Here is a 17,427-nt window from a genome sequence, read left to right on the forward strand (position 1 = left end):
CTCTCGTTCCCATTTACTTCACCTAAAATTTTGGAACACAGAAAATGTCTGGAATTAAGAGTATGTATACATCGACGCTAAAAATAAAATAAAATTAATAGGGATGCGATTTAAATTAAAAAAGTATAAAATAATAATTATTTTGATTTACGGAATCGAAAAAAATAATAATAAATTATTATATTAAATATTAGTTAATATATAAAATAAAATATGATATTACTTATAAATATATTACAGGGCCGCTACGATTTATTTATATAAATAAATAGACGATTCATATATAAATTGTACTGCCACAATTATAATAAATAAATCTACAAAAAAATTGAATAAATAAATTAGTAAAATGCTAATTTACTCCACAGAATGCTGAACTCTAGGATAGTGTTGAGGTATTTGTCGATTTTAAGCGTTTAAAAAAGCATAGAGAAACTCTAGACAAAATAATTCGAGAATTTGGTGTTAAGAAAAAATTAGCTAACCTAATACGTGAAACTCTCATAAACACAACGTCAAAAGTTAAATTCACGGGAGAAATTTCTACACCCTTTAAATAAAAACAAGCGTTGGGCAGGCCGATGGTTTATCACAACTACTCTTTAATTCTGTGTTGGAAAAAATAGTAAGAATTTGGAATGAGAAACTAAAAGAATGTAAAATTTTACCGACAAAATTGAGTAGGAGAATATACCTAATGAACTAAGTGCAGACGATTTTGCCATAATTTCCGAAAATCTAACAGACGCGGCAACACAAATTAATCTTTTAGAAGAAATACCTCATAAAACAAGTTTAAGAAATCTATAGGAAAAAAACTAAATTCATATCCAACATTTACAGTGCACATAGATTTTTGTTAAGAAGTATCGGTCACGTAGAAAAGGTTAAAACATTTAAATATCTAGGAGGGATAATCCAAGAAAATGGACTACAGAAATCTGCCATAGACGATAGAATTCATAGAATGCAAAGAGCTACTATAGTCGGAGTAAAAAAATATATAAAACAAAAAGTTTTCATAAAAAATAACGGAAATAACGCACAATTGAAACAGAATGTTTATATGCTTGTGAACGCCTATCGCTTAATTATAGATTGAAATTGTTAGAGAGAGAAATTATCAGGAAAATATTATTATCAGGAGAGAAATTATCATTAAAAACAATGAAGGCTAGAAAATAAAAAGTAATGGTGAATTACCGTGTTTCAAAATTGAATAATGGAATTTTAAAGGTATGTAATATTTATTAAGTTTTACTTACATTGATAAATTATACATGAAATAAAAGAGCAACTCAAACGGTTTCTCCTATAGGTGTTCAATATGAACACTATTCGTTGTACGGTACACATCCAGCCGATAGGAGAGTTCATCCTATAATTTAATCAGCAAGTTTGGAGTAATTGAGACGATAGATGCTTCAATCCTGTCTTTCAAGTCGGTTAGGTCAGCTAGTAAACATACACTTGATCATTTATAAACCCCCAAAGAAAAAAATCTCACGGAGTCAGATCGGGTGAACGTGGAGGTCACGGCAAACAAGCCCTGTCATCTGGTTCCCAGCGACCAATCGAGGAGAATTTCATTCAACCTATCACAGACAGGGTTATGCCAGTGAGGAGGCGCATCACCTTCTTGCCAAATAAAGTTGTGTGGTTCGTATTGCAAATGAGGAAAGATTTCCTAGGACGGATTTTCCTAGGAGTGGAGAGGACAAAAGACTCTCTTACAAGTTCAATATGTTTTCGGACACTCGGTCATCCTGAACACTTCCGTTTACAAACATAGCCAGTGATTTCAAATTTTTTATACCATCTACGAATGTTACTGTTACTCGGGGGATCACAACGGAACACACGTTGAACGGTAATTACAGATTCACACTTTGCAAACTGCAAAACACGTTGCACTTTCCGTTGAGAGGGGGAGTCGCTATATTTGATACTAGCGCTTTCAAGCAGAAGGTAGAGGAAATAGTTTATTAGCTCGTACAGCTAAAACTGTTTAATTTACCCTTTTATTTCATATATAATTAATCAATGTACATGAAACTTTAGAAATATTATATAGCTTTAAAACCCCGATATTCATTTTGAAACACACTGTACCGTATATAAAAACGTAGGAAAAACTTCGGAAACAATAAGTAAAATAAGATTGATTTTCTTTGGGTACTAATACAGAATAAATGACAACAGGTTACCGAAACAGATTTTCAAGTACCTTTGGGAAAATACGTTAACAAGCTTGATCCAAGAAATTAAAAATGATCTAGAAATAAACAACATAAAAGAGGATGAAATATAAGATAAAGATTTGTTTCTTTGGAAAATACAAAAAATAGGATTCCAAGGTAGAAAGGATATGAGAACTGGAACAAAGTGGACCGAGAAAAGGAGAAAATGCATACTGAAAAGTACTGGAACATAAGGAAACAATAAACGAGAAGGAAATGAAATTGTTACGTGTTCCTTAGGCGGCTACGACGGAAGAAGAAGAAAAGATTGAAGAAAGAGAAGAAAAATGTATAATTTTATTTATGTACGTATATATATATATATATATATCCTATCGTCTAAGACCTATTCATTTCGTACTTTATCGATGCTAGTGATATTCGATGTGAAACCCTACATTTCAAAGGAAACTACGTCATCAGAATGGAATAGTAGAATTTTACCACAGGTTTAATTGAAATTAAATAAATTTCGTTCGATTAGAAAATGAGAGTTAACAATTCAGTGATTAAGATTATCTCTCTTTTTTTTGTTTAGCGTAAGGTACTACTTCAGAGGATTATATGTATGAATGTAAATGAATTGTAGTCTTGTACAGTCTCAGGTCAACCGTTCCTGAGATGTGTGATTAATTGAAACCCAACCACCAAAGAATACCGGTATCCACGAACTATATAGTATTCAAATCCGTATAAAAGTAACTGCCTAAACAAGGAAATCTCGACTCTGAAATTACCTGTTTTTCGATGACTTCACCTCTAGACCAATCCGATGGGTTTAGTTAAAATACTACACGATCATAAAACATAGCAGATTACTACTTGACTTAATATTTTGTCCTTTAACCTTAAATTTTGTAATATCGGTGCAAAAAAAGTAATAATTTTTATAAAAATTTTAAAACGTAGTCTCTATCATAAATATAAAATTGTTTTTATACGTATGAACAGTCCTCATTAAAATAAAAAAATAATTGAAATAAATGTCAATCGATAGGTCGGAAAAATGAAAAGTGTTTTATAATCTTTTATCGCCCGTAAGAATAAAAATCCAAATGTGATGCGATTGTAAATGGTTTTATCTATGACTTTTCGTAGCAGAATTAATTAGATTTTTACTTCCTCTAATAAATAGGAGGTTTTAAAAGGAAAAATTACTCCGGTTACATTAGACGGCATCAAATAGAATAATTCGAAGTAATTATAAATATTTAAACTGTTTTTATTATTATTATTTTTTTTTTTATAAAATAATTTTATAACAGAAAAGCAATTGAGATTGTAAAAAATAAATACGTAAAACTGATGTAAGAATAAAGGAATATCCAGATAATTATTATTTTAATTATGCAATTACGACAAAATAATAAAGAAATTAAAAAATTAATACAAAAAATATTAATTTATAAAAAAACAATGTTTCTTCAGGGGTAAAACAGAAATTATCCTCAAACAAAAACACTTTAAAAAATAAGCCATTTTAATTACATATTTTCTCTTTCTCTGTCCCTGAAATCTTTTAATCTTCCAATCAACGGCCCGCATTTCATTTTCGCCAGAATTTTTGTTTTCAGAAAACGTTAGTTAGTCTGTTACCTTTGAAATACTCAAGTTATTTTGTTGACACCGAGGTGCGTTAATTTATGATTTGAATTCACGAAAACTTTCATCCGATCACTTTTTTACTTCTTTTTATTCCGTCAATTTCCTCTGATCAAATAATAAATTAATATCGACACACCGAGTAGGTTTACAAACAGTTTCCCCTATTACTAATAAAAAAAATAATAGTAAAAGATATTTAGTTATTAAATATTTAAAACATATTGAGGAATTGTTCAAAGTGTCATCCTTAAACAAAAATTATTAAACCAATAATTTTCATAAACTTTTTTTTTTTCACAAACTAACTCTAAAGTTACTTACAATTAGTAATTATGCGTATGAGTGTGTGTGTATATACGCACGCCTGAGGGAATTTAATTAGTTTAATACTTAAGATACCTCGTTAAATATTCTTTGACATTACTCTAAACTTTAATATATACAATAAATAATTAAATTTTTATATGGATGTATGACAAATAAGAACGGCGTTCTTTACGTGAAAATATTTCCATTGCTTTAAAAAAATTACAACAAAAAAGATATAAGTACAAGGAAAGTCGAAAACTTATTTTTTTCCTTTTCTGAAAAAAGGCTAATTATGTAGACATTACACTGCGTAGGTTGAAAAATTTTTCCAATTACTAATAAGGAAAGTTAATAAAAAAAGTTAAACGACGTTACATTTTTTATTATCTTAAGGTCATCCTTCTACTTTATGCATTTAAGAAAGTATTTAACCGCTGAAATACATTTTTCTATAAAAGTTTGTCCCGATTTAGTGTTCAATCGACAGCTTGACTAGTTCAGGTCATTTGGTAATAAAGATTAAAATAACGAGTTTTTCTCTCAAGCCGTCTTGTGATTTTAGATGGGGCGACAGTTAAATGCAGGGGTCGTTAGTTAGCTGAAGAATAACTTCTCAAGTAACGATTCACCTGTTACAACTTCGCCAAAGGAATAGCCTCGACACTGTTTTTTTGTGATTTCAAGCCGAACGTAAACTTTAGTTTCATTAAGTTCTTTCTTCATGCCGGCCTCCGTGGTGCGAGTGGTAGCGTCTCGGCCTTTCATCCGGACGTCCCGGATTCGAATCCCAGTCAGGCATGGTATTTTCACACACGCTACAAATCATTCATCTCATCCTCTGAAGCAAAACCTAACGGTGGTCCCGAAGGTTAAAAAAAAAGAAAAAAGTTCTTTCTCCATAATTACACAAGGATTTTTATCAGGGAAAGAGTACATCAATTTACTAGGATATTCCTTTTTGAAGGGTGTTTCATCAGAACGAATCACTGAACTAGAAAAATGAAGATCTACTTCATAACAAATTATAAATTCCTGACAAAATTTTATCCTTATATCAAATATTCATCCTTATAAAAATATTCATATTTATATCAACATGTACAGGAACCAAACTGCAACAGTAATAATCGAAGAACATAAGAAAGAAGCCGTAATAAGAAAGGGAGTCCGACAAGGATGTTCCCTATCCCCGTTACTTTTTAATCTTTACATGGAACTAGCAGTTAATGATGTTAAAGAACAATTTAGATTCGGAGTAACTGTACAAGGTGAAAAGATAAAGATGCTACGATTTGCTGATGATATAGTAATTCTAGCCGAGAATAAAAAGGATTTAGAAGAAACAATGAATGGCATAGATGAAGTCCTACGCAAGAACTATCGCATGAAAATAAACAAATACAAAACAAAAGTAATGAAATGTATTAGAAATAACAAACATGGACCAATGAATGTGAAAATAGGAGGAGAAAAGATTATGGAGGTAGAAGAATTTTGTTATTTGGGAAGTAGAATTACTAAAGATTGACGAAGCAGGAGCGATATAAAATGCCGAATAGCACAAGCGAAACGAGCCTTCAGCCAGAAATATAATTTGTTAACATCAAAAATTAATTTAAATGTCAGGAAAAAATTTTTGAAAGTATATGTTTGGAGTGTCGCTTTATATGGAAGTGAAGCTTGGACAATCGGAGTATCTGAGAAGAAAAGATTAGAAGCTTTTGAAATGTGGTGCTATAGGAGAATGTTAAAAATCAGACGGGTGGATAAAGTGACAAATGAAGAGGTATTGCGGCAAATAGATGAAGAAAGAAGCATTTGGAAAAATATTGTTAAAAGAAGAGACAGACTTTTAGGCCACATACTAAGGCATCCTGGCATAGTCGCTTTAATATTGGAAGGACAGGTAGAAGGAAAAAACTGTGTAGGCAGGCCACGTTTGGAATATGTAAAACAAATTGTTAGGAATGTAGGATGTAGGGGGTATACTGAAATGAAACGACTAGCACTAGATAGGGAATCTTGGAGAGCTGCATCAAACCAGTCAAATGACTGAAGACAAAAAAAAATCAAATATTCCTGGGCGATAACATTATGAATTCCTTACTTCATTTATGAAAAAAATTTATCTCGATTTCAATCCGTACTTTGGAACAGTAAAATGTTAATAAAATTACGAAGAATCTTTTTTTTTGCACGATCGGATGTTATAAGGCATATATCTATTATAAGGATATAAAATTTTCCTCATCCAGATAACGGACCACTATTTCGAGAATAATTAATTTTTAAAAATGTATCGAAACGATAAAACAATAAAAATATTTACAAATTATTTTTTTTATGATTTATTACATTACTTTATAAAAATTTTCCAACTTTTTATTTTAAAGGTATAATGATAATTTTTCCTATTAAATTAAAAATACAAACAACATAATATCTAATAAGAATAGTTCAAGCATCACACGTTTAATATTTTCTCAACCCATTCAGCAGAGCTTTTTCAAGAATTCCCGGTACCAAAATTCAATATTGACATTGAGGTTTCTGGAATGAAAAACTAATAAAAATTTATCTGTACATACATGGAATTTTTTAATCAAGATTTTAGTACTTTTTCATTCGCTAAATTTGAGATCGTTGAAAAATACAAAACTATGAGAGAAGAAAGAAATATTTCCGTTTTATATTATACTTATATTAGCCGGAAATTAAATAATAAGTTTAATTCCCACCTAAGCAGCGAAAAGAAACGACTATATATAAAAATTTATGAAAAGATACCTTAATTGAAATACATACTACATTTATATAAAATCTTATCAGATAACAATACACAATAACAATTATATCCTTTTCGATCACAATGAGTGTAATAATCGGTAGAGGTAACGTTGTCATATTCATTCAACAATGTTGTCAAATCTAACGATCCCTGACTGTATTCGGGTGGCGATTGTACGAGACTATGTTAGTGAATTGTATAAACGTACGAGCATATTACACAGTGATTCTATGAACATTGTTCGTGTCGATTATTTATTGCTTTTTAACACGCTGTACTTCAACAGATTGAATTGTAAATACGACGCTAACGTAAAATACCGTATTATGTTCCTAACTCGTATTCATCAGTAAAATTAAAATCGGTATTTGGAAATCATCTTTTCAAAACGCATTTATTTCCAGTTCATAGAAAATAAGCAATTAAGGTCTTTTTTTAATTTTTTTTTGTTTTTAGTTTATGAATCATATAGAAAGGATCAAAAACATTTTTAAACGTCAAAATATATAAAATCCAGGTTTTTCTTCAACATACTTCAAAGCCTAACTTCACAATGAACTTTAAAAAAAGGCTTAAAATTCATACGGGATAGTAGAATTAAGTGAAATATTTCATTTTTACATCATTTTTAGCTTCACCCGGAAAATATAGAAAACTCGTCTGTATTCATAAAGATCGTTTAACCCTCTTAACTTTTTAACCATTCCTTAACACGTACCTGGCTATGATAACGAATTTCTTATCCGAATTCAATATTCCCTCTTCGTATTTTCCCCTCAGTATCCCTGTCCATATTTTCCACTAGATTCTAAAGGTCTTTTATAGTTAGTTACATTCTAAATTCATAAAAACAAACATTCTTATATTTTCAATAATATCATCTTATAATTAATATATTTATAAATTCGTATAACATAAATTATTTTTTAACTATAGAAAGATTTTTGGGAAATATTTTTTGTTAAAATAATATTTATAAAAATTTTTTAACGGTATATATTTTTAAACTTGTTAAGGTAAAAGGTAAATTTTTAAATCTGCGGTATGTCGCGCGACTATAAAAGCCTGTCTATTTGTCAAGACGTTTGATTCGATACTGTATTCAATTCCTTAGCAAGGCATCATCCTTTCACTATTAAACATGTTTTTTTAATTATTTTGTGTTATACAAAAATCTTAAAAAATAATTCATATGCAATATCAAAATGACAAAAATGATTAAAAATTTACTGTTCAAAACACTTTTGTTTAAAAAAATAATACAATGAGTTTTTTTATTTGCAATCCCAGTTAACGTTGATATCTTGTGCCTCAATTTTCAATTATACTCGTATACCGTGTTTTATACTCTGCTTATTCCCTTTTACAATAAAAAGTATAATATCTATGTCGAAAAATATTCCTACTAGAAACAACAAATTAGATATTCAGATTTAGGGTACAGATAATCATTAATAAAAAGAAACAAAATAAATAATCGGTATTCTCGTGTCGCAAAATTATACAAAATATTGAAAACACATGAAATTAAAAATAGATTACGTGATTGCTGTTAATCTCGTTCGTTGCAAATAAGCTAAAATATTGTCAACCTTAAAACCACAAATCGGTAAAGTAAAGTGTGTATGTAATAGTCTGCTATAATAATTATTATTCTTACTTAAACAAGGTCAACAGTATAATTAAATGAACTGGTACTGGTTCAAAAGTAAAAAAAAAAGTTACTCGATAAAAAAATTTACTAAAAACGTTGTTTAATTATTGTTCATTACCGAAGCACGATCGCTTATCACATTACCGATTGTACGTAAAAATTCTACTATTTCATGGTCGTTTATTTTATATAATTTTATTCGAATCATCAAACCTCCGTTTCTTATTAAATCTAATAACTTTTATATTTATAGATATTAGTGAAACAAGATCGATTTATTGCATTCCCTATAACAAAACAAACGAAAAGCGACCGTCATCAGGAGAATATGGAAGAATTATGATAACCGGTTATACAAATCCAAGCAGCCCTATATTTTTTTTTTTTTTTTTTGGAGGGTTGAAAAACAAACCAAATAACACTACACTAAAAATGAAATAAACAAAAACTTACAACTAATATCAGAGCCAAAGTATCAGTTAAAACTAATATAACAGACACGTAAACTTAAAATAAGATATTTTTTAATACAATAAAAGCAAACATAAAAAAATAAAATTTAAGGAAGTCCGACTGGAATGTAAAGAGCCCCCCCTTCTCGGACAACAGAAACATTACGAAAAACAAACTAGTCAAAAAACAACATTAAATTTTATATATAAACTGATCTATTGGAGAAATAACAACATCTAGTCTAAAACCTCTTTGTCATTGTCCAGGATTCGACAAATGTTTTGGGTAATTTAAACTTAGGACGCAAGGCCGCACATCATATGCAATCCACAAGGATGTGGCGCACAGTCAAACGGCAGTCGCATCATTTGCATACCGGTGCATTTTCTGTTGACATCATATACCCGTGCGTGAGTGACTCTCGTATGTTCTGATCGCAATCGACAGAGAACTACCTCCTCTCGACGAATTTTTCTGTTTGAGGAATTCCATGACAACACAGTATCTTTGATGTGCAGGAGTTTATTATCTACTGTAGCGATCCATTCACCTTGCCGCTTTGCTTGAAGAGCTTGTTTTAATACAGTTAATAAAATCGGACGTAGTAATAAGAGTAGTGAAGGACGGTTGACTTCATGCGTCCTTAGCAGCGGAATCCGCACGTTCATTACCCGGAATTGCCACGTGAGCAGGGATCCAGCAGAAACTCACTTGTGTGTTGCGATGGTTCAATTCAGCAACTGCATTATAGATTTCGAAGACAATAGGATCTCTAGAACACAAATCTTCTAACGCCTGAAGTGCACTGCACGAGTCGCTACAAATAAGAATATGACGGTACTTTGGTTAATGATATTTAAAGCCTTCTAGATAGCGTATCGTGCAGCAGTAAAGACACTTGTAATACTACATAGGCAAAACATATAGGTTCTGTTATTAACAACAGATGCACATCCAAAGGTATCATTCTGTTTCGATCCATCTGTGTATATACTACTGCGTCTGGGTTTATCTTGGAGAGAAATTGGTAAAACATTTTCTGAAAGCTGTTGATGTTTTATTGTGTACGGTTGGCCAAAATTGAGATTTATAGGGTTGATTCTCCTCAGAAGATAAGGAAAAAAAAATAGAAGGTGTCAAAATTTAAAGGATGTAGTAAACGCCGGGTACGAATACCCATAGGTTCTGTGTATACCGTGAATGGCTCTCATACCTTTGGAAATGAGGCTTCACAAGTACTGCTTTAAAAATCGGATGAGCTTGTTTTCCTTTAAGACGGGCAGAGCAGGATGCTAGAAGTTGCTCTTCCTTTAATCCGGCCTCCGCGACGCGAGTGGTAGCGTCTCAGCCTTTCATCCGGAGGTCCCAAGTTCAAATCCCGGTCAAGCATGTCATTTTCATGAGCTACAAAAGAAGCAATAAATAACGGCGATCCCGGAGGCCGTCTCTCTTTAAGGGTAGCGATCAATAGTTGCAGAGCCACTATGAGCCTCATAAAATCGAGCGGCCGATGAGACGCTGTCTGCGGCAAATGGAAGTAAAAGAAAAATGTCCATCCCCTCGAAGATCGGATCGGATGAAGATGTGGAAGCGCCGCGAGGATATGTTTTAGGCTAAGTTTAGGCGGCTCACAAGATAGTCTTCTGGCTATTCTTGTGAGCCCAGAGAATTAACTTTTTTCGGTAATGACACCGAACATCCGACTCAAGATCGATGAAAGAAGCGCATTTGTTATTTATCACTAAATGCTGAAATCAATCGTAGAAATTTTCAAACGTACATAGATAGATTTCTAATCAAATTTTAATATAACAGACGATTTCTCTTGTAGGTTTCAAATGTATCTCAAACATATCTCGCTAAAATCAAGGAGATTACTTTATACTACATTCATAGCAGAAGGAGCCAAAAGTAATTCCTATGCGAGACATTTTAAACTTTTTTCCTTATAATTGTTTTCCCTCAATATATTTTCAAAATTAAATATATAAAAATAGGAATAAAATTAAAAAATGTTTAGATGCTTTCAATTTCTTTTTATAATAATTTTAGGGTTTAATAATACTGAATTTACTGCCTTGAAATTGTTTTAAAAATTTAATTTTAATCATTCAGAACATGAAGTGGAAAAAAAGAGTAAACAGTGTTTAATAAGAAAAAAATTCCCAAAAGGGAATTTTTTTCCCTTTTGGGAATCTGAATTTATTTTGTTTTTGTTTAAGTTTTTTTTAAATAATACTTATGGTTAGAATAAAAATAAAAAACTATTTTTTTTAAAGAGATTATAATCAGACCCCCTTTTGCGTATTTATGAGGGAGGTTAGATAAAAAGCATATATTAGTACGTAACAATTTTTTCATATTTAATTCGTTTTATATATCTCATCGATTTTCACAGTTTGTAACGATCGATCATAATTAAAACGAATATAAAACAAGTTAGACCAACCTATATAAAATAATAGAAACTCAAACGCTTTCAACATTAAAAAAGAACAATACATTGAAAACTATATATTTAGGTTTTCGTAATTAAATTCAGCCTATAATAAATCGTAGAATATAAAATTAGTTATTCTTTAACACCACGAAAACGTTGTAATTCCGAAATTGCTTGTGATTTTATTTTATCATTTATATAAGGTTAGTGTAGGTATTTCACATTTATTTTTATTTAAATGACATCCTCTTTAAATATATATATATTTTTTTTAAATACGATTAATTCGGTAAAAAATAGAAAAGCTATAAAATATTAAAAAACACTCCCTATGATTTTTTTTCAGGGAGTTAAATTTCACAACTGATTATAGTAAGTAAATGGTTTTAGAATTTCTGATAAGAAATACGGTCGATATGGTCTATATCCATTCATTGCATTCTGCGAGAAACAGTACATTATATTCATCGTATAGACTCTATAAAGAAGCAATAATAAAAGTTATTCGATTTCGAGTTAATTTGGTAATTTACTTCAATTTTTGTGTCAAATGCCAAATATGATTTTTATTAAAAAATTTCTTTAAAATCAGCAATAAAAGAAAAACTATACTAGTTGACATAAAAAAATCATTAAAAGAAAAACGTTTCTGTTGAATATTGAAAGGGAAGGAGCCATAACAAGGATTATTGTGTGTGTGTGTGTGTGTGTGTGTAGACCTATAACAGAAATAATTTCTAACAGTAAGTAACAATTTAACTTATTATAACACCCTTATAAAGAAAAACATATAAATTGAATTATAATTTCCTTAAAGTCATAAATAACGCGCGCGCGCAAACACTTCATATAAAAATGAAACTCATACAGATACACGTCAAAGGGACAATAACGTCACACACGTTCGTGCGTCACGTAACTTCGTCTAATCTTATAGTTCCAACACGAGGCGCATTAAGAAACTTGACTCAGTCATCAGAAATGATCCGCTACATGTGTATACAATGTATACACATATTTTACATAAAATGCAGAGAGAGAGAGAACATGAAACAATCTTATAATTGTAACAACTTATAAGTGAATGAAAATGAAACGAATTAAAAAAATGTCAGCGAAAATACAAAATATATGAAAACCATTACCATACACAAACTAAAATACGTAAACCATTAAACACATCAAGAATTAACCTGCATTCCCTGTGAGATTAATTACACGCGTAATTTATTATTCGTAAGTAAATCCTTGATCGAAAAATCGAATATTGCATACGAATGTCGGTTTAAATGTTAACTTAACTCTTTCATGAAATCGATTCATAAAATGAATTTTCGGATAGTAAAACAAAAAGTCTGACAAGGATACGGCTGAACTTTTTCGACATTTACATAGAATTTTAATTAATTTTTCGCAAAATAATACAGTTAAAATTATTAATATCCTTCAACATAAACATATTTAGTATTACTAATTCTTTAAATTATCTTTCTTATAATTTTTTTTTTTTTTAATTACGGTAATTATAAAAACCTACAAAAGGTTTTAAAAATTAAATCAAATTCAATTCTATTCTAAAAAAATGTCATTAAACATATTTCAATCAATACATTAGCCTCTAAATAAAAAAATCTTATTAAAAAATTTTACCCTTATCACACAGATAATGATTGGAGGCAAGATTACATTTCTTATTTGAAAAAAAGTCGACATATTAAAAGATTAATAAGTTACAGAAATTCATACAGCTTCTTTTTAAAAAGTTGTAGATGCATTTAGTACACTGTAAGGATTGAAAACTTCTGAATATGTTTTTACATATCGTATAAAGAAAAAATCAGAGGGTAAGTTTAAGAGATCATAAATCATCCACCTAAATACACATAAAAATGTGAAGAAAAAAAATTATTACGTTTTTACAACAAACACGGTTCGTTCTCACGTGAACAAAATTGAGATTAAAAACGAAAATGCTAACTAAATATAATAATCACGATTAATAAAATGGAGGGAAATTTAATTAAATTTTTCATACTTTATTTTTTAACCGTGAAAATCCCCGTTTTTCGAACCTCAAACTAGAATCTTTTCCAAACGAAAAATCGAACAGTGAAAGTTATAAAATCAAATTTTTATCTTTATTTTTTCAAGAAAACTGTCGATGGAATTATTTCCGACGGTAATTCGAACGAATATTTGTAATAAGTAATAATATAGTTATTACGTTAAAATTTTCACTCAGTTCAGTCCCATTCTCTATATCGACTCCAGTTCCTCATCCGGTTTTAGAAAAATTCTACCCGCCGAATACACAAGTTATCGTAACAAATATCACGTAACAGTTTCTAAAATAGTCTTCACCAAGTGAAGACTAATATGCGCTACTTCAGTAATTTTTTAACTCATACTTCCTGAAAACATCAACAAATTAAAAAATCAGGAAGGATGATGATGTGAACGATAAAAAAAAAGTACTTCCTTAATCCTTATTTTATTGCCACTTTAAAATACTTGTATAAGACGTGTACGAGAACGAAAAAATAAACTTAATAACAAATAAAATACAGAGTAATAAACGATATTTAAAATCAGTTTGGACATTTTCAAGGTTGTAGGATGCACAACTCAGATTGAGGTAGGCCTACGAGTTATATGCAAGGCAAAGGGCGGCTATTATGAAAGGTGTAATCGGATTAATTATAGGTGTATATCCTGTATCATGTCTATTGCCTATTGTATTTAAAATAACAGAATATAAAAATATAAAAAATACACAATGCATTTATTTAATAAGTACGTATCCCGTCTTAACATTTCTCCCACATAAATCTTCTACTTCTTCTTGCTGTCAGGTAAACATTACATCAAATTTCGTGAGTCTGTCTATTTCGCAGTTATTATAAACAGAATACTAAACGTGAATAATTTTTTTTTTTTTACATTTAGCAAGCAAATATAAATATCTACGGCGTAAACATAAAACGATCATAAAAATTATCGTGCTAAAAACAAACCAAAACAGGATAATTTAAGGAATAAAAAAAAAAAAAATTACCACTAATGAGTGTTATGTGCCAAATAATGTATTTAATTAACTCATACTTGATAGTCATTTGCAAATTCCATAATGTTCGAGTAGAAAGTAAAATATTCTTCTAACCCGTTTCCTCACATCGTCGTACATAACGTGATATATCTTTGCTGATTAGTTTGAAATGTTACTAAATTTTTTCATAATAAAAATAAATTAATAAAAATTTTTTAAGACATGCTTTCTTCAAAATAATAAATAAATAACAAAAACAAAAAAAAATTATAATTCGTACAAAAACATAAAAAGTTATTTTGTTTTCAATAAAATTATCTTTTCAAAATTATTTTAAGAAAATTACTTTTAAAAAAATTTTATATTTATACATGAGTAAACAGAGAAGCGCGAGGGAAGCGCTCTCATACACAATGATTTTAATTTGAGCGCACCCCACGCTTTTCTTCTGTCATGTATAAATAGAATTTTTTTTGAAAAGTAATTTTCTTGAAACTATTTTTTTTTTGTTTTGTTATTTATTCACTTTTTTTAAGAAAAGCAAATTTTAAAAAGAATTTTTATTATTTTTTTTAATTTTCTACTTTTTAGAAACCATATTTGAACAAATTAGATCTCTAAGTTATTAATCCCTTCGTAAAGTGTTAATTTTACCACTTTTTTTTGTATTGCATAAATATTTAAATTGACAAGTAAGTTTTTACTTTTAGTTGTTTTAATTCTTTAGCGAACAAAAAAATATTTATATGCAATTGCATTCGATATTATAACCTAGAGAATTAGTTTCCATTATGATACCAGTTAATTAAAATTAATTCAGATGATTAGCGAACATAAATTTTAGAAGGTAAATTTACAGTAGTCGTATTTAAATCCGCTTAAACAGTCACCTGATCTACTCATACTGAATCGGTATTCAAATCAATCGGATCGATAAGTACATTTTATCGTTACATTTCCCTTTCTCAAGATATAACCGTTCCATCTCCGACAACTTATATATAAATGTTTTATGTAAAGAATTAAAAAATGTGGTTGCAAGATTTGGGGATACGGTTCAACCATTCTAAATTAAAGAAAAGCATGTAAAAAAAATTAAAGATTGGGTCAATCCACACTCACTTCTCTGTCGGCCGACTTTATTTCTTTATTGAAATTTTTCTTCGAAAAAAGATAAAAAGAAAAAACTACTTTTGCCATTATTTAACATTTTTTAGAAACACGCGAAAAAAATCTAAAACTACTTACTACTAACCGCATAATAATTAAAATTTAATAATTTTAATAATATTTTATTATTGTCCTCGTTTTTATCCGGTTATTCGCTGATTTTTCAATATATAAATTTTTTGTCAGACTGCTAATTTAAAAAAATTAAAATACGAACATTTTTTAAAAGTACGTAATAAGATGAATTTATGAGTATCGGAAAAATAGTTAAATAATTAACATCCTCAACAAACTTTATAGGAATCAATTTTCAGAGTATTAACCGATGAGGGAATCCTCGTGGTTAATACCACGAGGATTAGGATATTAGAATTAGAGGATATTAGAACGGTCAACTTGAAAAACGATCACCCTCTCTCAGTGAGTAACTTGTTTATTTTACACCAGATTAATTAAAAAGTGTTTTTAATCTAATTACGTAAAGATCCTTCGACTAGATCTTAAATAAAACAGTAAAAGTGCTCGGGTAAACACGCCGATCTGTTAATGTTTCGGAATCCCTCCACGGTATATTTGTGCTAAACCAGGAATCATATACACATCTCAGGATTGGTCAACCTGATACTGTACTAGACTAGACTTCATTTGCATTCATACACATCATCCTCTGAAGTAATACCTTACGATGGTTCAGCAGGCTGAACAGAAAAAAGAGAGAAAGGAATTACACACTACCCACCGAGTTGATCTAATTGTGAACTTGTCATCGCAAATCAGCTGATTTCGAAGTCGAGAGTTCTAAGGTTCAAATCCTGGTAAAGGCGGTTACTTTTATACAGTTTTGAATATTAGATCGTGGATACCGGTGTTCTTTGGAAGGGTGAGTTTCAATTAACCATACATCTCAAAAATTGTCGACCTGAGACTGTACAAGGCTACACTTCATTTACATCATCCTCACTCATCCTCTCTAGTAATATCTTACGATGGTTTCGCAGGCTGATCAGAAAAAAGAGAAAGAGGAATCGCAGAAGAGTACGAATATAATACAGACTTCTTATAAGAGGATCAGTCTATTCTCAACCTATCGGCTGTTTACATTACCAGAATAATTCTGCAGCTTACAATAACACCGTAATCTTTGAGCTGAAAAAGTGTAAAAATACCACAATACGGCCTATTATACAGAAGATGTATTTTTCCCATAGTTCTATCAGGTGCCAGTTATAATTATTAAAATATGATCTGAATTTATAACAGTAAGTAAAATATTATATAAGACTTTAGCATTTTCTCGAAAAGTAATTTTAATATTACTTAATTGAATTAGTTTGGTCTAAAAATAAAAATAGAGTACTTTACTGTAATATAGCAAGAGTAATAGAATATAGTCGAAGTGCGAGTATATGTTTTATATGCGCACACCGTAAGATGAGATAATTACGCCAATTAAAAGAAACAAAAAAAAAACCTATAAAATTTGTTATCTTAAGTAGTTAAATATAAGATAAATTATTCGGATTATAGAGTATACATTAATAATATGTACTTCATTTTCAATTACAAAACACCTGTATACTACTACTGCTGTCTTTATTTTATTTACGTTGTTTATTTACAAGCTACTTAAAAAAAAAGAAGAAAAGCCTACTAATATAAAAATTATTTATTCATCAAAGTTTAGAAAATGTATATATATATATATATATAGACGCGTAGTAG

At 29.8% G+C, this 17,427-nt stretch overlaps 1 protein-coding gene across 2 annotated transcripts in view; it reads right to left on the reverse strand.

Moving 5' to 3' along the window:
- Best2 (bestrophin 2) overlaps nt 1-17,427 on the reverse strand; it is a 380,716-nt gene that overhangs the window by 340,124 nt on the left and 23,165 nt on the right. The gene's annotated exons all lie outside the window — the stretch shown is intronic.

Source organism: Lycorma delicatula, chromosome 8 (genome assembly GCF_047948215.1).
Source record: "Lycorma delicatula isolate Av1 chromosome 8, ASM4794821v1, whole genome shotgun sequence".
NCBI lineage: Eukaryota > Metazoa > Arthropoda > Insecta > Hemiptera > Fulgoridae > Lycorma > Lycorma delicatula.